The 24,248-nt window shown below is 39.5% G+C and overlaps 1 pseudogene; it reads left to right on the top strand.

Moving 5' to 3' along the window:
- The first annotated feature begins 15,358 nt into the window (after positions 1-15,358).
- LOC118333787 lies at positions 15,359-18,443 on the top strand (annotated as a pseudogene).
- The last annotated feature ends 5,805 nt before the right edge of the window (positions 18,444-24,248 follow it).

The following is a 24,248-nucleotide window of genomic DNA, read 5'->3' as shown; positions in this document are numbered from 1 at the left end:
AGCATGGGGATACAAAAGCTTAACTGACTGCTGGCTATTTAAATAACAGGAATGAGAGTGGCAGCAATCGATAATCCAACTCTCATGTAGAAAGAGAATGACCGCGTTCCCCAAAATGTTCGCGTAAGGTCAGACAGATTGCGGTTTTGGCTAAATAAAGAAAAAGATCTGCGTTTCCTGTCACATGCTTCAATTCTGTGTTGGCGTTTTCCTACCTATAACAACATGAGGGACATACAACAAAAGCCACATACTCAAACAAACACTTGCCCTCCCTCCTGTCATTTCTGGGAAGTACAAGAATGTCAGTAGCTACAGTGAAAATGGCCAGTGAGTGCAATCCCAACAGCAATTACATTTTTGGCAAAGTAAATCAAAGTATAGGAATGTATTTTGCAGGTCATATGGTTGGGTTAAAGGATTTTTTAGTAATACAGGTGTGGGATTTCCAATCCATTTTATTTCATTATTTTTCATCAGATTCTGAATGTCAGATAATTTGTAAAAGAGTACAATAGGCTAAGGTGATTCAAAAATGATTCGAATCTTGGGTCTCCATTTGAAAGCTCATATTGCTTTTTCCCTTTAGTCCGGTATCTGCTAGCTTTGCCGAATTCAAATTGGTCATTTACAGTAATCGAGTCATCATATGAAATGACAATTTTGTCCAGTAAAAACCTGTTATTCATAGGCACCAAAATGTCTGTAAAACGGGTTAATGTGCAAACCAATTGTGCACAGTGATCTCATGGACCTATGACTTCTGCCCTAATTCATCAGTCATTATTCGTTCCCTGTGCTCATATATTATTTTCACATCCAGGCTTTTTATTTGATTTGAGTCACCAATCAGAGTGTAATGAGAATGTCTCAAACCTCTCTGAGGTCAGTCTGATCTTCATGCTGAGAGAGACATGGCCAAAATATTCTCTTAAAGGGGCTTTCCACTGATGCTGGCATTTAGGACGTCATTCAGCAAAAGCAGACTTCTTCCTGCAAATCCCCAAAGATTTTGTTTTACTTTTAAGTTTGTGAAAAAAACCAAACATGGCAAGTCCCCAGAGTTATGTTAAATTAAAACTGAACCAAATTTTATTGGAACCTCTTTTCTTTTGATCTTATTCAGCATTTTCTTTTCTAAAACAAAATGCACATTTCATCTGAACTGCAGAGAGAATGGGAAGTATTGGAGCTGCAGGGAGACCCGGAGGCAATCAGTATTCCAGTCACCTGCTGCACAACATAAAGAGCATGCTAGCAAGCTGTGGACAAAGACACCCCAACACACAGCCCACCAATGCATATGGAGCCACACACACACACACAAACATAATCAACCACACACATGCTTTCAAAAAGCTTCATTGAAATAAATTGCAGCCTCTTCGGCAAGCTGCACCTACAGCAGTTTCATCCCCGCCTCCCTGCCGGCTGATGGCGGGACGCAGAGAGCCAGCAACAGATGATTAAAGCTTGACAAAAGGTTAGGAGACATGACAACATGGCTGCAAGTCAATCAGCAGGGTGCAATATGAGCACCTTGCCCAGATTCCAGGTAATGGAGAAGGGGAGCGGGGGGAAGGAGGTGGGGAGGATGGGAGGGAGAATGGAGTGATGTTGCACAACACGATCAACTTTCAAGATCCCTTTGAAGTCCAGAGTCAAAATTTACTCCCCTAGAAAGAAAAAAACGAGGTCATGTTCGCTGGACAACATCTGTGATTAAATGGTATTAGAGGGTTTTCCCCCCCAAGCACTTGAATAACAACAAGTCCAATCAAGCATTTGCAATGAGTAAACCTGTCTGGCTAAAAACTCCAGAGGTTTGGAGGGCCTGTAGCGATGGCAGGTGGTAGTTAACATTTCAAAGTAAGCCTTCTGAATTCCTATGATTTGTTTTTTTTTTCTGAAAGAGGACAGGAGGAGAAAATAAACAAAGGGAAGACTCCAAGGTAGACAAAGACTTCATCTGAATGGAAGGTAGTGGTGACGGAGGGAGGGAAGGAGGCGCTCGGAGGACGAAGAATTTCTGAGCTGTCACATGCTGCGTTAGGGTGCAAAAACAGCTCACTGTGTTATCACAAGGGCATTTTGTCATTGATGCATCCGTTACTGCTAGATTTATGGCGGTTGAGTCGAGAGCAAGCTATTACTATTGATAATTGATGGCCTGTAGGTGTGTGTGTGCGCAAAAGAGATGGAGGACATGTGGGTGAATGCATGTATTCATACGTGTGTGTGTATGTGTGTGCTCATGTTCATGCATGTATATTAAGTGTGTGTCAGTGTGAGTGTGCTCTGCCTTTCCCTGCCTCCCCCCAACACCCTTCCTCAGTACCAACACCCACCTCACCCCCTCCATCCCTGCCTGTCAGTGGTATGGGCCTCTGATTGGGGGCCCTGGGCTCAGTCGCCACGGAAACTGCACCAAAGCAAACAAAGGGGTGGAACGGAGCCGAGGGAATACAGTGACACAAAGGGGCTACCTAGCACAGTGGAAGATTTCAGGAGAGGCTCACACAAAGCCGAGCCACTGCTAAACAGCAAAGCCGAAGTAGACGTTGCTTGTTGTGCCTCTCATTAACGCAGCCGCATCTTAACACTCAGCGCCAAAATCCATGGTTTGCTGCTGTGCACAGGCCTTGTGTTTTTTCAAATTAATTCCCTGTCTTTCTCTTCTCGCCGCTTTGGAATTGCTTTATTAACATATGCAAATGACAACGGTGGAGACGTGATTAGTTAAATTGCACACATTTTCTGTGATTTTCCATGCAGGGTATAAATGGAGTCGGTCCAAAGTCATTTAGATTCATCCTCTGCTTATCGCTGTGCATTTTGTCAATCAAACTGCAGTGGCTGACTATAAACCGATAAAGCTTTGATACCGCTTTAATTCCCATTGAAGCTCTAGTAGCATGCAGCATTATCACCAGAAGATGAATTCACATCAGGCATAACAAGAAAAACAAAACAATAAGGCTATTAAGATTAGCTATTGTCAATAAACATTAACCCGATTATGGCAAATTAAACTCCAGAACCCTAGAATATTATAAAATCCATTAATAAGGCAGGCTAAGATGAAGGTTTTGAATACATAACATGTCGTCCAAATCATTCAATATTTCCTCAACCAAAGGACCTTAACGCTCACTGATGAGAAATAAAAGCAGACATGGGGACATACAGGAAGTCATTGTGCCAAAGCAGGGGATTACATTTTCTTAGGGGCCTGTGGTTGGTCCGGTCCACTGAGACTCATTAAGAATGGCCTTGACATTAAGGGCCCTCTCTCTTTCAACCTGTTTGCGGCCACGATGCTGAGATCAAACAGAGTGCTATAGGTGAGGGCACTCTCAATGGCCTAAAGCTGGTCATTCATCCTTTTTAAAGACAGGAAATCAGGCTAAATGGAGGCCCAACTCCTCCTTCTCCCCGCTAAAGAGGCTTCAGAAGCTGCAGAGTTTTTGCAGTAAAGAATTTCAAGTGGCCATGGGCCTTTGAGGGGGAGTGCAGAACCAATAAAACCCAGGATTACTTGTGTCGAAGAAACACACCTGCATTTCATACATTGTCAGTGCCTTTTTCTAATCACTAACTCCAGGCAAGCTGAAATGAAATGCCTCTTTTCCAGAGGAAATTCAACCCAAACACGCTCGTTTTAGAGTATTATTTCACGTGTTTTTACTCGTCTAGTATGCATTTTCCAGTGTTTATGCCTGTGTGGTTCAAATACCACAGGAGAAATAAAGGCCTTTTGTCTGACTGAGCTGACACATCTTTGACTTTTCAGCCTCAAAGTCAGTGTGCGGCTGTGGTTTTCATCTTGTGCTTCTGTTCTTCTCTGCACATGAAGGAACTTTTACTTTTACAAATAATAGGCTTACCAGTGTATACCAGTTGCATTGTGTTGCCGTATTTCCCTCAGTATCATTTCTCACAGTGGAAATAACATTAGTGTTTGTCTAATATGAGCTCCTCTGAAACTTGAGGAACTATGGGAATTGAAAACAAAGCACACAGAAAGATTTCCTGGTATGTTCTGGGATCAGTCTGAGCTGTCACACTCCACACACACACATACCATCTCCACAGTCAGTACTGCACATTGGCTGTTTCAAATAAACTCTGCAAAAGACAAGCAAGCCTGCAATCAAATTTGCGCGCATAGAGTGAAAATTAGCTTCATGCTTAATCTGAATGCTCCTTTACAGGAAATCAGAGTTTGCTCCATAATTTAGCCTTGTCACGGAAATCCTCTGCTGAATCATGACAGAACATGTTAGAGCTCACTAAACTCAGATCTCTTTAATGAAGATTTCAAAGTCAAGAGTCTCTGGGTTTGAGTATTTCACTAGTTATTTTCACAGTTTACAAATTAAATGAAGAGATGAAACAAGATGGTACTGAATGCACATATGTCAAAACATTGTGTATTAAGATGCTTTTAACAACCTCAACAAAGGGGATAAAATTGAAAACCTTATAAAACAATTCACTTAAATCAAGGATGATGATATATGTTAGATATGTTATTACATGCCAGTGTGGAACTTAAAAAAAAAAAAAATAATAATAATAAAAAATAATAATAATATTTTCTTACTTATTGTGCGATTTTCATGATTGACTTAAAGACAATTAGTCATATGTTACATAATAAGTACATATATTAAAAATGACCATAAAAACAACACACAACAATTAATCACACATTAAAAGCATTTCTGAAAAGATGGGTTTAATTAGTGATTTGAACGTGGATGGATCAGTACAGCCTCAGATGTGTTTGGGGAGTTCATTAGGGTCTGGGATAGGACAGCTATGGAGAAGTCTTTGTCTCTGTCAACCCAGGTGCTTGGTTCTGAGTTGTCTGAGACAGGAGGTTAGCATCAGAGGAGCGAAGGCTGTGTGAAGGAGTGTGGGTGTAATTATTCTGGTTAAGGACAACCATTGATCCAAACAGTAAGATATTTTTAATGTAACGACATGATTCGCCTTAATCTTAAAACTAAAAGGATGATACAAACCTGCCTTATACTCAAGCAGTTCTGGAGGTGCAGCCTTATACAGAGCAGTATCAGTATCCAGTATCTGGCCTCAGGGCTCAACATTAACAGGAGCTACACAGCCCTCATCGCTCAGTCACCCTCGCTCTCTCCCCTCTGTCTCCCTCTGTTTTTACCTCTCCCTTTCCCTCTCTCTCTCTCTCTCTCTCTCTCTCTCCATGACAGATGTGTGATTGATTCCTGTGGTGCCGGGTGATATGCTGTTTCTAATTTTAGCCTCGCTCACTTGGGGACTCTCACAGCAACAGGTAAATTGGACGCCGAAGCCAGAGTCCATCTGTACTGTAAATAGGCACTGATAAATTATTTTCCATGACAGCCATAGATATGAATGATGTAGCATGTGCAGCTCACTGAATGGCACACGCAATCTATAAGACTACTGTATTTATGTAGCTACAGTGAGCGTTTGTATTAACACGTATGCACATGGTCAACATTCATTTCACCCATATTTAAAAGATCTCTTTCACAAAACAATATTCAAGGTTTTTCTGCCTGTGGCATTGTAGATGTTTTTGTGCAATGAGAGTTGAATCAGGGGAAGATAGTGTTTCTTGTAGTGATTAGCAGAGAATGAAATATCGGTCATAAAAACATTTCTTGAAAGCAGAAATGATCCTGAATGGGACATGTAACATTACCCTAATGACCAAATAACATTAGCCTGATGCTCAGTGCGATGGAAAGATAATAGAAAAGAAAGATGTTATGAAGCTCTTGCTGTTAGCAGAGAAAATGTCATATAGGCATGCTGAATGCTGAATGTTCAAATTATTCAATTATTATTATTATTGAAACTAGTTCCATCTCTGCCAGTCAAGCTTTCCAGTGCTCTGAAATTCCAATCCAAAAACAGGTTAATTGGCTCCATACTTTTATGTTTAACTCAACCAGTGAGATTATTTCTTCCTGCAGAAGTGCTCACATATTAGTACAAAGGAACAGACGCTTCAATTATGTTTAATGAATGAAAAATCATGGCAAAGCCACATTGGATAATATTGGCTCAATAGTGACAAAACATGGCCAGTGCAGCCTTTGAGCTTTTACTTTATGCACTGAAGTATACAATCAATTCCAAGGATTTTTCTATGTTATATTTCTTTTTGATTGCAGTGAGGCTTTCAGTATGAATGAAGCATTATGGAAAAAACACCCCCTTCTTGTAACATGTAAAATATTCATATCTGTAAAAGACTGCCTGCAGAGAGAGACGACCTCAAATCACAGGGACACAAAGTGGTACCTTCCTGAGTCTTTTTCACACTTCACTATCTAAAAATGTAATTTGCTTTTTCAAGAATAGACTAATTTTTTTTTTCTTCACGTTCACGTCATACAGCTTGGAGGAAACTGGGTCATTTTAATCATTTGAATCTCATAAAGTAACCAGGCCAGCAATCTACCAGGTACATGTAGGTTAGAGTCCATCTTGGCTCCCGTGTGGTTTCTGACCGCCGCTTTCCCTCAACTGTCACTCGTGATTAATCTGCTAATGTTCGCATGCAAATTCTCCAAATAGGCCTCCTCAGTGTGACTGTACAACTAATGGGTGTCAGTGGAGACTGTTTTGCTGTGTCATGCATATGTATGAGCTTGTATATTTAGCAGCCAAGTTGCTTTTGATCACCGTGTGGAGAACGAGTGGGCTGAGATGAATGGTGGTCCAAAGCTGGGGCACATTAGCAACTGACCACCTGCCTTTCATTCCGAGCAGAAACAACAGATGGGCCAAGCAGACTGCAATGCACCGTTACCACAGTATAAAGTTACAGATAGTTGAATGCGTCTTTACACAAAAGGTGCTTCACTATATTCCAAAATGCTGCGTAGTATAACATTCACTTGGGGGGCTCGTGCAATATTTCAGGATTACAGTATTTCAAATACATCAATATCAGTTTTTAGATTTACTTAAAAGAACCTAGGACAGTTATGTCAATCAGATGGATGAAAGGAGCTGTGTGTCCTCTGCTGGCTGCTACCCAGAGTTTTAAATCTTTAACTGTGTCCTGGCATCAGTTGTTTAAAAATGCCTCAAACACCATATGTTTATGCTCATCTGACAAGAACCTTTAGGGGTTGTGTGATTTATGACTCGTGTCTGTCTGCAGCTAAGGTGGAAGTAGTATGACATTGTTATTGAGGCTCAAAGTTGGCATAGGGAGGACGTTTGGATGGGTGGGTTTAATTCTCTATTTAATTCCCTGTTTTCTATTAACAGTCAACCTCTTGTTAAGATTCCATAACCCCTAACTAATCAGTCAGTTTTCCTATAACCTTAAGCAAGTCGTTTTTGTGTGTAAACAAAATTCAACCTCAACCACAGAAACACAAAAACAAACACAAAAAAACACATGAATTACTGGTCATAATTATTTTGCAAGGTACTTGGAAACAATAGCTGTGTTTCCATCTAAATGTAGTGCAAATTGTAACCAAATTTAGAGTCATTCAGAAAACGAAAATGCAAATAAATTCCTATTTCCATTTACTATCACTATCATTATACAATTATTAAGAGGTGGTTCATCAGGATAAGCAGTAGGTGGTACCAATTCTGACTGAAACAGCTGATCAGTTAAATGTTAGCTACGTCAAAACTTATTTAAAAGTTCATAGCATTCTAAAGTAAGCTTGTTTAATGCACCTTGCTTCAATTTAGTACAAACAAAAAGTCCATAACATTAGTATCTTGTACTAACTAGCTACATTATATTTTAGCATATTGCAAGCATGCATTGGTATGGCAGTGTAATGCATAGTTGGTTTTATCAGTCCAGCATTCTCTTTATTTAGAATCATCAAGCTTTAGTTTTTTTGACGGCAATCATTTTGTACAAGTGGATCAGTTTTTTTGTGATCGTAATTTTGCAGCAAAGGCAGTAAAGGTAATCCAGCATGAAGGAACAGAATAATTTTCAACATGAATGCATCTACACATTCATTAACTTAAAATTAAAATTCAGCACATATTCTCCATGATTCTTAGCAAGTCTCCAAACACAAATAAGCTTGAGTGTTTCTAGGGATGCTGGGACACATCTGGTGCTGCTGTGTCCCCGGTCTGGTATTTAGTAGATTGTACCAATGAAGAAATCTTTCGATTAGAACTGGGAAATTGCTTCTGTCAAGACCACTCAGCAGGGGGAGATAGCTCTTGCTTGAATTGGGTCTCAATTTGAAAAAGAGGAGTAATCCAATGTGGCATCTTGATAACATTTGTCATGGAAAAGAAAGGAAGGATATGTCCTGTTGCCAGAGGACTTTCTTTGTGCATGGGTACAAACATGCCCCTAATGCGCTAAACGTGTTTAAAGCTGCTTCTTGATCACACAAAGCAAGATTACCACTAGCCACTGATAATTCTGATTTACAAAATAAAATCAAAGCTTGCTCAGCTGCAACATTTTGGGGAAAAAACTCATTATCACAGTACAGCGGATGTAGCCTGCACATGCTCCAATTAGGCTCTCTAAATGTTTAATAAGCACAATCAATGTGCAGAATGAAATCTGCCACATGGGGCTTCGAACTGAGTTGCAGGAACCGTAACTCACTCTGTGGGTTACCTTTACCTTATGTAGAAAAAAAATCCTTTGTAAAGGACTCAGGCATTCCTTTTGTAACCACTTTAATGGCCAATGCCTCCTGGTCAAGAGGTGGTCACTGAATGGACTAATTCGGCAGGATTAGCCCTCTGTGGTGGTGATCCTGCCAGCCAAACAAATGTGACCTTACGGTGCAGAATCTGTGCATGCACAACCATACATTGACTCCATGGGAGAGGGGCAGTTCAGTCAGGGGATTAGAGAGAATCAACCATTCAGGCATACCCCACCGTTTTCAGATTCTTTTTCTTGACATTGAAAGAGTTGTTTAACAAAAATTACATCACAGAAGGGGGGAACAAGTGGTACAACAAGCGAAATACCAGCCAAATGACAAGAGGGTATATTCAGGCTTAGGTAAGCCTATAGACAGGAGAGCTAAGCACACTCATAACGTCCACAGTTTGTGCTCCAGGGATGTTTTTTCAGTCTCTGAGGCCCCAAAAGAGAGTGCTGGGGGATAAAACCACAGAGAGGTGGACATGCTAGAGCTGGAATACACAAAACACAGGCTTCACGTGTGTCAGGTGCCCTTTTGTTCCCGACAGGGCTCAGTTCTGCAGGACTGCACAGCCAAATAAACAATAAATGTTCCAAAGGATGGTCTGGTCTATGGGCTTAAGTAATATCTGACAGACGATATTCAAGGAAAGACAATGTAGCTGCAGTGTAAAAAAAAAATACAAAACACAACTTTCATGCTCTGATGATGGTGATTCATCATGTGTCCACTTCATAAAAGCCTTTAAACACTTTCTGGTAGACATTGTCCTGGAAGAATCCTGCGGTAAACATGAAGTGGTGCCTTTTGTGATGCACTGTAGACTTTGTTACAGTAACTAAAATGCTAGCACTTTTTTCCTTTTACAGTGCTGGAGTGGAATAGATTGGGCTAGAGGGTGGATGATTAGACAGAATGAAACTACATTGATTTTGACATCTCCACCTGGTGCATGAGTGCAAATTGTATTTCCCTTCTGCAGGGTTCTGTACAACTGAACAGTGCATACTGTGATTTCCCTCAGCAGCATGCATAGGAGAAAAAAGTGTTTAAATGTAAACAAACCAATCAACCAATCAATAAACACAGCGAGCCCTGAGGTGCTGCTGAGCGACTAATAAACACAACAACAATAAGGGAGATAGCACGAATAGAAAAGAGCACCACCGACAGAATCTTAATCATTATTAACAGAAAATCCACAGGAAGACGTCACAGAGCTGTGCTGACTGTTTGATGGATAAGTTCTCTTTGGGAAGTGAAAAGCAGAAAAACAAGAGCAAGAACTGAAAGACACAAAGATGCCAAGAATTGTTGGTTCAAGAGGAAATATAATTTCACATCAGCACTTCCACTCTGGTTTTTAAGACAATGGTCTGCATTTCCTAACCATTTTATTGTGTGCATAAAATCCCTGAAGCATTTAGACACCAAGGCATGCACAATGGTCTAAATGTGTTATTTTAGTAAGAGAAAATGTCTAGGAAGGTTTTATCTGTATCTAGAATTGGAAATATAATATAATTAAGAGACAATCATGGTGATTGTAAGCAGAAGTGCATGTAGCATATACTGACAGATTTGCCTCAAACAAAAGAATAAAAAAAACATTGCATTGCCAAAAGAGTTATGAGGAAAAACATAAAGCTTTTTAAAATTTGTAAAGTAGTTTTTGAGATATGCTGCTCCAAAACCAACAAACAACTTGATTGATGATTAAAAACATGTTGTCCCCCGACAGAGAGTAAAAATGTACAAAATTAAAACTTGGATCCAGTATACAAATAAAGCTTTTATTAAGTGAGCAGAAAACATAGACATTAATGCTAAGATTCACTGGTGGTCTGGAGCTGGAGTGAAGCAATAATTTAATGAATCCAAGAACTGAAGACTGGTACCATTTAATAAAAGATAATATCCTTGATCCAGATTTTATCAATTTTATACAAATTATTACTGACCAAATAGATGCATTTGATTTAACATCAGTACCTTCAGTCCTCCTATCTGCCTAACCTCTCATATGCCCCTCACTTCTAATGAACCACAGGGGCCGTTAACATTATCGGCTTTATGACACGACTGGTAAAGATCACCGGGACTACTCTGAGCCCCCATTCCTCAGGTTTAAGTCCTCCAACCATATTCTAATGCTCTCTCTATTAAAAACCATTTATGACTGCAGTGACTGAAATGTGCTTAACAAGTCTGTCATCGTTGCAGCTTTGTTAGCATCAGTTGAGCCAATTGAATGTGAAATGGCTTGCTGGGTGATGAAACCCCCAACGGTGAACTTTGAGGCTGAGGGATTTGGTCTGGGTGGACAGGTGGTTCGACTGGAGAGGCAGGAGCTCGGTACAGAGCCTTTGAAATCTTGTCAACTGGAAAATGTGGACACTTTTGAAACGATAAGAGCTCTACACTACAAATAAATCATTTGATCTAGTGCAGGGTCTAGAATCCGTTCTCTCTATGGAACAAAATACAATGTTATTTATATAGCACCTTTCAAAACAAATGTGCAAAATACAATATGGGAAAAACATCAAAAATAAAAGTAAATGAAACCCAAATCATAAAATATAACAAAAATCTCAACAGATACCATCAGTTGAGAAAAAGACACAAGCTAAGTGAGTGAACACATATGAAACATTGTGCAACATAATGAAATCTTTCTAAATTAATCAGACACTTCAAGGATGTTTTTCAATTAACTTCTACTGCATGTTTTTTTTAAGACAATGTCACATTAAAGTAGGTTACAAATCTCTAAGGAAAGTTAAATTATCTTAGATTTAATGCTATTTTTTTTTTTTACTTGAAAAATACTGAGAACAATTACAAAGTTGCATACTTTTTGCAGTGCATGCCATACTTCTGCCCTTCTACTTCCTGCAGTGATTCAACTGATGAAACAGATTTCTAAAGTCTACATCTTAAAAATATCCCAGACATGTGAAATAAACAGTATAGTAACATTTCATGGGGACTTACATGACATTGAGGTTTCACTCAATGTTTCTTATTCTGCTTATTCAGTTAAACTTATTCAGAAGAGTTGGCTTATATCTACCAGTAAAGAGGCATGGAACCTTTTTATTTTCAAGGCATTTGTCTCTTGTACTCCTTGTTTGTTGTTTTCTGCTCTTTTTGGCATTGATTCACACAAAGACATGGTATTTTGATGCCATCTTGCTTCTGTCTTTTTTTAGTGTCTAGTTTTAAAAAAAATAATAAAAAAAATACCAAAAATCACGTGCACAAAGTTTTCAAAAGAAATAAATTGCAGCCACTGGGATGCAGCCAGTTTACATTCTTAAGAGAGAGAATGAAAAATGAACTTTCCTAACAGCTGCCTTTACTACCCTTTGCATGTTAATGTCTAATGCCAGTGTTTTTAAAGTTTGCTTTCTACAATATCTGTGCATGACAACAATAGAGTTAGCCAAAGGTCAACTTTATGGCAAACAAACTATGGCTGAGCAACTGTGACAGTGCACGAACTACAGTCTTCTTTATGAAAGTCAGATGTGCTGCATGCCCATCCACTACCAAGTTAGTTAAATAAGTTTGGATATGTATGTTTATATACTATATGGAAACTTGGGTAAATAGACGTGTTTCATTTATATTTGTCTTTAAAATCTGACATTAAACATAAGGTTGCACATTTTTCTCTTCTCTATCAATACAGTATATGAACAAAATGATTTGAGCTGTCTTTATATAAACCTGCCTTAGGCTGCTCCTTCGAATGGAATGTCCAGTTATCTGACGTTCACTCTGTCATAACAGTTGACAGGTGAGTGGAGAACATGTGGGGTGAGGTATCGTCCTGAGGAAATGCCAGAGAAATTCAACTGACCTCTAAGTTTTACATGGATCAGTGAACACGGATATCATCCACCCCACATGCACACACAGACATATAAACAGTTATTGGCCCCCACGTAACACACACAACACTTTCTCACACACACAAATCAATCACCCAACTCAGGAGGGCATTAATGATGTTGTTGACGTTAATGAGGAAGAGGACATGCTCATGAAGAGAGCTAACGATGCTAATCATGGAGATATCACACCCCCATAACAAGCCGTCATGTCAGCGAATGAGTCATCGATTGGCAGTGAACACTTCCTGATTGAAGCCAAGCGAGCCAATCGCAAGAAACGGCAAAACAAAAAACCCCATCTGCAATATGTGATTGTTCACAACCTGAAGGTAGGAATCTACTGTAGTTATCAAATTACTTTACAGCAATATTTGAATGTATTCTGCACAGTTTGTGCTGTTAAGTAAAAACCTTGTAGGACCAATACAAAAGTGAACTTTTCAGAAGCAGCCTTGTTTTAGTTTTCTGAACACACATATTCACAGAGCTTTTCTTATTTCATTAAGGAGGACACAAACAGTCAACTGGAATTTAAAACAGGAAAATCCGCTAAAGGAGAATTCCATTTTTAATCTCCTATTACGGTTACAGTGTTATGCATCAAGGAAAGATACAGTGTAGGGCCAAAAGTATGTGGACAGGCCTTTTATTACAGAGGAAGTTAGGAAACAACAGCCATGAATCAATGGATATGGGTGATCATGTTAAAGGCCTAAACCTTTTGAAAGATTGGACATTAAACACCCAATGCTCTCAGTATCTTCAAAAACAACTTACGAACTCTTGGATGTGATTGTTGAACAGCTCTTTCCAAATTCATAGGCATTAATCTGCAGCAGTAACAGCCTACACTCTTCCGGTTTTAGGCTTTCCATAAGATTTTGGAACCTTGCTGCAGGGATTTGCTCCCATTCAGCCACAAGAGCGTCAGTGATGTCCAACACTGATGTTGGGTGTTGGCCTGACTTGCAGTCTGCGTTCCAGTTCATCCCAAAGGGGTTGGATGGGCTTGAGGTCTGGGCTCTGCATGCGCAGGCAGAACCATGCCAAAAGAATACAACAGGGATGTGGACAAGGGAGTCCACATACTTCTGGCTTTAGTGTATAAGGGGTTAAGTCACGATCAGAAGACATATCAGGATAAATGGTAAATAGCCTAATTTAAGAAGGTCTCATTATAACATAGAAAAAAAGACGAGGAGAGACGAGACGAGAGAGGAGAGAACGAGAGAGAGAGAGAGCCAGAGGGAGAGAGGCAGAGAGGAGAGAGAGCAGAGAGAGAGAGAGAGAAATATGAAAAGCATACATTTATATGCGAGAAGAAATCAAAGCATTAATTTGTAAAAGACTCAAACTTATTTGGATTGCACGCTGTGGTTTCCAGTTCACTGGCAGCCTTAAATATAATTTACCATCCTCCAGCTGATTGCAAATCTGGGATCTGGTTTCCTTTCTATATCTAAATATTAATAGTCTCCATTACACGAAAATTACTTTCATCTCCGACTCACAAGGAGGGATTAGATTTTAATCAACGCATTAAATATGACTTTCTATTCCTGCAGATGGAAGAGGATGGCAGGCAGTCAATTAGTATCATGCTCTGTTTGCGGTCTCAAAATGAAGCCTGATAAAGTCTTTGTTATCACAGAGGCTGCAAAAAGCATAAACAAAATGACAAAGTGACATGAGACTGAGGCAACATAATGATGAGATTCTGTCAAGGATTAATGCATCAATATAACTTTAAAACAGGCTTCTGAAAAGACATCTTTTGAATGAATAGATTTATCAACAAAAAAAAGGCATTCATGGAGTGTTTGTGTTCTCTTACTCATGCAACTAAAGATTTAAACTCGTAGCATATCTGAAGATTATTCATCAATCACAGTTACTTCAAATATCAACATCCATAGAAAGATACTAAGTTGGAGTCAATCTGTTGTACTTTTGACTTCCATTATGCTTGTCATTGTGGTTGCCATTTGGTTATGCCGAAGAAAAAATATTTTCTTCTCTTAAAGAAATATCAGTGGCCAAAATGTGTTCACCTTGCTTCACTTCAACTGATTTTGCAGAAGACAGAGAGAAGACATACGGCATATAAGTACATAAGTATAAGTAAACATGTAAAATTATGTAGGTAATTATGACCCAAAAACAACATCATCAAAAACAAAGTAACTGTTGACACAGAAGCAGAAGAAACTAAATGAAACATACAATAAAAAGTACAACTGAATTTCTTTGTATCTGTAGCTTTCTTTAACTAGAGGCAGTTCAAAACCTTGCCTCAAACTATAAATTCTTCTCTTTTTTTTGTTTGTTAATGCAGCTGGCTGTGTTTTGCACCTGTTGCCCACTATCTTGCCCTTTTCCTGCATTTTAAAGTTACATTATAATAAATAATTGAAACTTTAGTCAAGAGATTAAATTATTGAAAAGATTAACGATTCAATTCCTGAATAACATTTAATTTCTAATTAATTTATTTCACATCTATAAACATTGAAACATAAAGTCACTGGGAACCTTTGTCTCTCAGGAAACGTGTGCTCTCCAGCTAATCTGACAGAATGTGTCCAGTCATTTTCTCCACTGCTACCTGCACTAAATCAGAGCAACTCCCAGGTGAGATCAATAAAGCCTAACTAGCTTGATGACACACCGCAGGTTTGCTCTGTTTAAGTCGGTCGGGCAGGTGGTCCTGTGGGGTATTTATGCCAAACCAAAGTGGTTTGTAGCTTGTTGTTTGAGGCTCTGGTCTTCAGCATGGCTCAGTTTTTCATTTTTCTTTTCATGCTCATGACACTTGCAGTTTCAGCAAGGCACTTTTTTAGTGGTAGGCCAAGTTGTTACCAGTCAGTGCCCAGGAAACCCAATTTTGGGGTGAAGTGAGTTGCCTGCTCATGAGTTTCATCTTTTGGCTCTTAATTTTTGTGTCTTCTGTATTTTTTTTTTTTTGTCATTCTCTTTCTGGGTCATGGGTCAACTGTATTGTTTTTTTTTTTTTTGACTGAGGTTTGGTGTGTAAAGGCACTTCTAGAGGCTTTCTCTGTATCTCTGAACAGTTTGGCTAGGTTTTTATTGAATAACTTTTTAGATGCTTGTTCTGATGAAGATGAATCCCACTCATGCTGCTGCTGTAAATAGACTTAAGAGCTTTCTTGATGACATTTAAAACCATCATTGTCTTAATTCTTAAGACCGTTTTTGCCTTCAATTGTGCTTCACAAGCTCTGCACTGCCCTGAGCAAGCTATAAGTTAGTTCTTGGATTACAGATGATTGAGGTTAATTTTGCTATTTCCAGTGAAAATTCTAGGACTTATACACAGAAGGTTTGCCCTTGAACAAAAGTAGTTTACATATGGATTGCGTTCTTGGGTTCACTCATTCACAATGAAGTTTGCCTGGATCCTTGGTCACTAACAGCATCGACTAGTTTGTCTTGTATGACTTTGATAGCATTCATTCAGTAGTTAATTGAGATTAATTTAGAAATGTGCATACTTGACCAAATTCCTCAGTCTCAGATTTGTGATGAGGATTGTAGTCTGACCTGGCTGTGTTTTTGCTTCTGCGTCATCATAGTAACCCTGCTGAGGTGTATTTGTTTCGGAAACTGACATGGAGGCAGCGTCACTGTCGACCTGCTGCACTTAAAATCTCATTGCGCTTGTAAAATGATTCGGAAGAATTAATTTTTTTTTTTTCTCCTCAGAACGGCACCTCGTCCACATGAAATTCTGAACCTTGCTAAGCTACCAAAGTCCTGGGACTGGAGGAATGTAAATGGCATAAACTACGCCAGTACGACTCGTAACCAGCACATCCCTCAGTACTGTGGTTCCTGCTGGGCTCATAGCAGCACAAGTGCAATGGCAGGTTAGATTGATTTATTTTAAGCAAGCTGTTTTAGCAACATTTTCTGACTTGCCTTTAGTGGGTTTAATTGGCACAGAAAGTTCCTTGTTTTTAAACAGTATTAAAGTTTAAAACCTACAGCCACGTATCATAATTGTGTTCCCCCTCTAGATAATCCACAGAACATACTTCAACAACACTTCATAGTACAGACTAGTCCTAGATAAAACTTCTAACATGAGGTCTCTTGATTATTCAGGGTTTGTTTCTGAAAAAGATGCTGCCTTTTTAACTTTTAAAGACAACTTACAAGCACCACTGAAATTCCTTTGACCTTAAAACTTCTAAAACTAAATGTAATAGTTACTATTGCTTGCAAAAAAGTCTTCTTTGCTTCCTGCCAATAGTTGGATGAAAAGATGGGACCTTTCATGTCTGTGTTGAATGGGAAGCTTGAGTTGGTAATCAATTGGCTTAGCATAAGACAAATTTTAGGTTTTAGAAAAACTCAAACTAATTTCTCAGTCACTGCCGTGATAGTTGTCCCCTTGCTTATAGTCTTTAGGCTAAGCTAATTGTCGTCTGGGCCTTGCTTCCTGTATTGCATACAGACAAGCAAGTGGTATCAAATTTAAGTAACTCTTTGTAAATTGATGTATTTAACAAATGTTGCACTTAAGGCTAGAATTTTATGTGCGACCGGGGATAATAGTCTTGCATACAGAGAACCCATGGTTCTGGTGCACCATCTCTATAATGTGTTGACTTTAATCTGAATTTGGAGCTTGCCCATTTGGACATGGCTTTGCTTGGAGGAAATCAAAATCTTTCCTCAATATTATGCAAATTAAATCTTGTGACAAGATAACAGATGGGAACCTTGGTAATATCAAATCATTTGAGACTTGAGCTGAGCTTTTCCAGAATAAATATTGCATTTGTGGGAACTTCCTCTTCACTGCTGTAGATCGTATAAACATCAAGTGGAAAGGAGCGTGGCCATCTTCTTATATTTCTGTCCAACACGTGGTTGACTGCGCTGAGTCTGGCACCTGTCATGGAGGGGACCATGGAGGGGTGTGGGAGTATGCCCACAATCATGGCATCCCTGACGAAACCTGTAATAACTACCAGGCACTTGACCAGAGTAAGAACACTGCAGTAGTGTGCACTTTGTTTGATCCGTTTAGTTTTTATCCACAAGCCTTAATGTTTTTCTCCCTCAGAATGCAAACCATTCAATGCATGTGGGACTTGTTCCACTTTTGGAAAGTGCAACACTGTGCAGAACTACACTTTATGGAAAGTAGGTGACTTTGGAGCCATTAGTGGACGGGAAGATATGATGGCAGAAATCTATACTGGCGGGCCAATCGGGTTCCTTTTTTTTTTTTTTTTCAGCAGTTATAAAAGCTGAATTAGAAATGTCCTCAGTTTTCAGAATGTCTACAGTTTGAGGATGGCTAATCACTTCAATGTTGTACCAGCAATGGCCATACATGCTGAATGACAATTGAATCCCTCTTCCCTCAGCTGTGGAATCATGGCCACAGAGAAACTTGATGCATACACCGGGGGTCTGTACTGAGTATGTTGAGACTCCTGACATCAACCACATTGTGTCAGTAGCTGGCTGGGGAGTAGAAAATGGCACTGAATACTGGATTGTGCGTAATTCCTGGGGAGAACCATGGGTGAGTCATCACATAGTAACTCAATCGCCTCAGTCCTTGCATGGTTCAGTAGCTTTTAAACTTGGCATTTAAAAATTGGGATGTTGGAATGAAATGCAGTGGGTGCACTTGATTTATGATCCAAGTGACCTTGAGGGTTTTTTATTTATTTTTTTTGGGGGGGGGTTCTAGGGTGAGAGAGGCTGGCTCAGAATTGTGACAAGTGCCTACAAAGGAGGAAGCGGAAGAAAGTACAATCTTTCTTTGGAGGAAGACTGCATGTATGGAGATATGATAGTACCTTCAACCTACCTGTAGATGTCAAGGACCATGTGTAATTATGCTCAACAGACAAGGGAATCAGAATCAGAAATACTTTAATAATTTCTGATTCCCTTGTCTGTTGAGACAACAGACAAGGCTGATCCTGAGATCCTGAGTCAAGGCTGATCCTAATTTGAGTCCTAATTTAGGATCCACGATTGTCACATCTTGTATTGCTTTAATTGTGGCCTTGTCCTCATGAACAGATGGAAGCACTGACTCAGCTCAAAGTCATGTCTGACTGGGCCAAATTATTTAACTGGAAATGTCAGTCAGTAATTCAAGCCAGTGAAATAAAATTGCTTATGCAGCATTTAACTTTAACCAATGAATTTGTGCCTTTTTTACTCTGAGGGGGTAGTGGAAACTGAAATGACAACTCTCTGGACTTAAGCTGGAGTGAAGGGCATGGCATGCAGTTGGGTAGATACTTGGAATTGCAACATCAGTTTTCATGGTGCCTTTAGGGATTTTACTGAATCAAAGGTTTTAAACATTCTACCCAAGGAACAGTTACTACCGTAGCTGTAAATTGCTTATACAGAAACTATTCCTCCCCACAAGCGTTGCTACTTAAAGGGGTGCTCCAAACTTCATTTTTGAAGGTGGGATTTGTTCATTTTAAGCCTTAAGCTCAAACTGGGATAACATTAACATCAACCCACCAGATGAGGCAGATGGATGCCCACCCAGAGCCTGGTTCTGCTTGAGGTTACTGCCTGAACTTTTTTTTTTTTTTTTTCTTTGCCAGTGTTGCCAAATGCTTGCTCCTTGAGGGGATTGTTGGGTCGCTGTAAATATTCACCTATATCTGGACCTGCTCTATATGAAAAGTGCCCTGAACTTCTGTTATGATTTGGTGCTATAAATTATTCAAACTTTTGGACAGCAATCTTCAGAACTACATAAAAATGGCACTTCATGATTAAACTAAAATGTGTAAAGTCAGTGCAGTACCCTTAATGGGAAGTTTATCTTTTTGAAGACTGAGGAACAAAAAGGAGGGCACTCAAAATGGCTGTAGTAAATGTGAAGTGATTTGAATTTAGGGGGTGTGGGATCATATTTTTGGGGTGAACTATTCCTTAAGGCTTGGTATACCTGAGACCAGATGCCCCACAAACCTGCATTTTTAGGTTGCTTCCCTATGCACACAGAACGGCCCTATCTGCTTCTGGTATTTGCTAGAAAAGTGCTAAATTAACTTAAGATCTCCAGGCGAAATTTACAAATTTGCTCTGGAGGTACTTGACTTGTACTGATTTTTTTTTTTTCTGTAGTTCTGACACAAACATATAGCCTTATTTGCTTCTGTCTGGTGTGCATGTAGATTGATACAAGGTCAAGTTGTAAGAAAATTTTCCAGGCTTTAGAGCTGTACGCTGACAGCGATTGTTTTCTGAAACATAAGAATAACGTACAGCAGCCCACCTGTCATTACCTTGAGACTTCAGGTACCAGGATGACTAAACTGAGCTGGTCTCTAAAAAAGCATTTGTTTGTTCTACATCTCTGAGCTTGATAAACAGACCCACCTCCATTATTGACTGACATGCTTTATTAGTTTCTATTCTGTCATGCTTCTGGAGTAACATTCAGTTTAATCACCAGTTATCTACAGTGGCACACACAACAGCATATTGCCATCCTCTGAGTTTATGTGCAATTACAAAGAGCCCATTTTCTTGCTGTTCAGCTGGGGAACAAAAGAAAACTGAGCACTTAGATATTAGGTTCAGGGGACGCAACAATAATAAAAATGCATAAACACAAGCTGCCATGCTTTGCTGCTGCTAATATGGAAATGCTTCCCATTAACTGCAGTTTCCATTCAGCATCTCTGGGGAGAACAAAGGATAATCAAACCTTACGCAGCACTGTTAACTTCAAGCCTCCGAACCAAGGCGAACCTTAAGCCTATAAAGCTGTGGCGTGTCCGAGTGGAGGCCCACTGCGAAAACAAATATTGAACATAATTCAGTTGCTCAGTATTATGCGATCAAGCCCCCACCCTGCAGCACTCTTTCACGTGAAATCAAATTTGCGCTCTGATTAAATTTCCTGCATGTTTTCTCATTTGCATAATCACAAACAGAGCTCTAATGGCTGTGAATGGAAACACATGGTAATCTTTGGGTCGGCGGCTTAAAAAAAAGAGCAGTGTGTGTAACCAAAAAATGGTATGAAAAATGCAGGTTGCAAATGCACGTGAACCATTTTCATACTGAGTGATTCAGCATTCATCTTCATTACAGCAATCGATATGGCAAAATGGATTTTTCAGCAATTCCTGCAAACACATTATGTATTGTTTCAGTGATCAATATGTTGCTCTGTAAACATGGAGATGGAGGGGCTGGTTATTACTGAGGCCTTTTGTAATACCAAATCTTGGATTATTATCTTAAATAGAGTTGGAGGGAGTATCCACATCTAAAGTATCTTTAAGCAAGGCATTGTAATGATTTATCTGTGGCAGCTGCCTCCAGCAGCAGTGTAGGAATATGCAGAAAGCTTCCCTGTGTGTGTGCTTTGTGTAATCCTTCCCACTGCATTCGCCTCTCCAAGGCCACTGCTAAAACTTGCCTCATGAAATAAGCAGCAGAGAACAAAGGATAACCAGACAGCCACAGAACACATTTTGGTATTTCACAGAAAAAAATAGGTTAGAGACACCATATCTGATGTTAATGAATCAAAACATGCCCAAATGATGCATTTAAATTATTACTAGCAGTGCAAACAGATGCAATAAGAGTGAAAAAAGGGATCAGCTTTCTTCATGCATTCCACAGTAACATCAATCATTCATTTATCGTGTCAAATATGAATTGAGCAGACTTTTCACCCCACATCCGACAAATCCAGTCCTGTTTGCCAAAACTTAGGCCTGGATCACAGCACAGAATGTGTCGACGATTCTAATCATAATGCATGAAGCAGATTAGCTCTTCAAGATGATATATAAATCACTCATTATCATACCCCTAACTTCAGCAAAAGGCACGTCTGAGCTGATTTGCATTGCATAATTCATCTAAAGCACAAACAGACAAAAAAAAATGTAGATGTAAGTCTAATGTTGCTAATGAGCCCTTGCTGGAAATATGATTTGATCATTAAAAACAGTGTCTTCCTCAACCAGCGACCACTTTTCCTGATCTGTGTTTTTCCCCCTGTCAAGCAAAAAAAACAAAACACTTACACAACAATCACTTAGTCAGTGTGATTCCTAAATCGATTTACAGCCGTAGCCACCCCACTGATGTTATGCATCATTCCACTGCTAATCTCACTTCCTTGTCCAATATACTCATGCAACCTCGAGGCGGCCGCAGAATTAGCTTTACTTAATGGATGAGAATAAATCCCTCTTAGTCACAACAAAATTAAGGAATAATATGGCCATGAATATTTCAGTTACTCTGCAGCAACACAGGAATCTGCTCGCACAATCTGCCCTGGCTTGCAAAAAAAGAAATGGCGATCACATACATTATTAATGCTTCATCATAAAATTCATATTTTGCAGCAGCTGAATGGGGGCTCGGGAGTGAAAATCCAATGAGCAGTCAATACTATTTCAAACTAACTTGCTGAACACACAGAACAGAGAGAAATGGCCTCTGAAACATCAGAGCTCATTGGACTGTGCTTTTGTTCTGCTTTTATCACTCTGTCTCTGAAGGTAGTGCATTCTTATTAGATTCCTTAAAAATAGATGCAAGCCTTCCAAGTCAGTGAGTTCTTGCAGCCTCCCCCTGGAAGTTTTAATTAGAACACCAGTCACTCGTGTTATCGTTGTTTCAAGAGGGCTGCTTCCACATTCCTGAGCTGCCCACTTCATCACAGGATCTGAGGCCCGCAATGAGTGCCCTGTTTAGGACGGCTGCCTCATATCCCCTCTGGATTTTTACCTAGAGAATCACAATCCGGATCACTGTTGGAAAGCCAATGTGCTCAAATTTAATAGGCAGGATTATTGTAGAGACATTTATTCTACATGTAAAGAGTCTTAACATGTCCTTTTATAATGAAAACAATTGTTGCAAGAGCAGCAGGGCACATGTAGTGAGCTCTCCACTTGTATAAAAAGAATAGTAATAGACAATAAGAACCCAAACACTCTTCATGTAAAGGGCTTCTTGGTGATGAAAAACAGCCTGTAGGTCCAAGGCACTTGGGTGACTGTGAAAGGTTATTCTATGTTGTTGTTGATGTATCAGATGAGGAACTGACTTCATACCTCAAGCCACAACTCTGGGCTTTTAAGTAAAGGTATAGCTAAAGGCAGCAATCTATTTTTGTACCTGAGGAGCTTTACAAACTCTTGCAACAGTTGAGCAGCAATGAAGTAAAACAAGCATTGTCTCTGAAGATACAAAATACCTAAATGATAAAATCATTTAATCAAGACTCATCTGCAACTTTCAAAATATGTCCTCATTATTCTGGATAATCCAGTCTTTACTCTGAAAAGTGTTCTTAGGAATAACTTTTACCAAAGAAATGGTACCTATGAAATCCTGACAGCGTGTTGTGTGAATTAACCATATTAATAGGGACATTAATGGAGAGAGAAGCCTGCCACTGTTAGTGCCACAAACTAATTCTGGCTAGATACCACTAGAAAAATGAGAAAATATTTAGTAATTTGGGTGAACGGACTCTTTAACAACACCAAATAGCCCCACACATATGTCATTATATGCTTGGCTGTCATGTAGCTTCACATTAATTGCGCAAATGCCAGATGTTTATTATTCAAGTCCTAATTACATTGAATAAATCTGTACAGTGTGCGCTCCTCTCTCCAAATGACCAAATGGCCTCGGTGGAATCACAGTATACTAATGACATCTGCCGAGTGGAACATCATGGGTGACTTTCATCTTCCAGCCAGTGGATCATTACTGTAGGTTTTGTTTGGCACTCTCATTCATTGAGAGAAGGATGGGAGGGAGGGGTGAAGGGGTCTTCTGGCTTAAAATGAACTGACCTGTAATTGCACTATGCTGCCCCCTGTTGAACTGTTCTGCATGTTGTGTTTACATCATGACTGAGTGGACTGATGTGGTGTCTGACAACTAAACCTGAGTTTAATACACTGAGATGCCCTTGTGGAGTAAACAGACAAATTCTGCAGATGTTTTCAACTGTAGGGTTTGGGTTTATAGTAGATTTACATTTTCAATGTGTATTTCTCAGTATGAGTATGCCTAACAGTATGTAGGGTGATTCCATTGTCCTGTAATAAACCCATTTCAGCTAGTAGACTGTACTGTCATAAAGAAAAGGAAAAAACATAATTCTGAAAAAAATGTAAGGAAACAGTGTTATAATTAACGACACAGGATTATATAGATTAGTTATTTGAACTGAAAAACAGTCATTAGCATGTGCAGTAAATAGAGCCATAAACCTCTTCAGGATAAGGAAACATAGAAACGTGAGGGTTTGTCTCTTATTGATTCAATTCTAGCATAATAGGATGCATCAGCACAGATTATTCCTCCCAGGACAGTGATATGATGGCTGCTGTCTGGAACAAAGGCCCTCTGCTCTTGGCGCACAAGGGGTTAAGGTGTGTGAACGCCCGACTTGGCGTTGATGGTATTCAGCGCGCAATGCTATTGATTCACCAAACATGCGGAATTGTGATGTTTTACTACCAAAGGGGAACAAAGAGCCAAGCTATCCTCCTCCTAATTGATTGGTAGTCGCACTGAAATAATGTTATTAACTACAGTGGGGCTATGTGCACGAAATTATTTCTCTGCGCACTTGCCCAAACTATTA

The sequence above is a fragment of the Morone saxatilis genome, unplaced genomic scaffold, assembly GCF_004916995.1.
Source record: "Morone saxatilis isolate NCDOM2014 unplaced genomic scaffold, NCSU_SB_2.0 Contig22, whole genome shotgun sequence".
In the NCBI taxonomy this organism is placed as follows: Eukaryota; Metazoa; Chordata; class Actinopteri; family Moronidae; genus Morone; species Morone saxatilis.
This window is presented reverse-complemented; position numbering and strand designations above follow the sequence as displayed.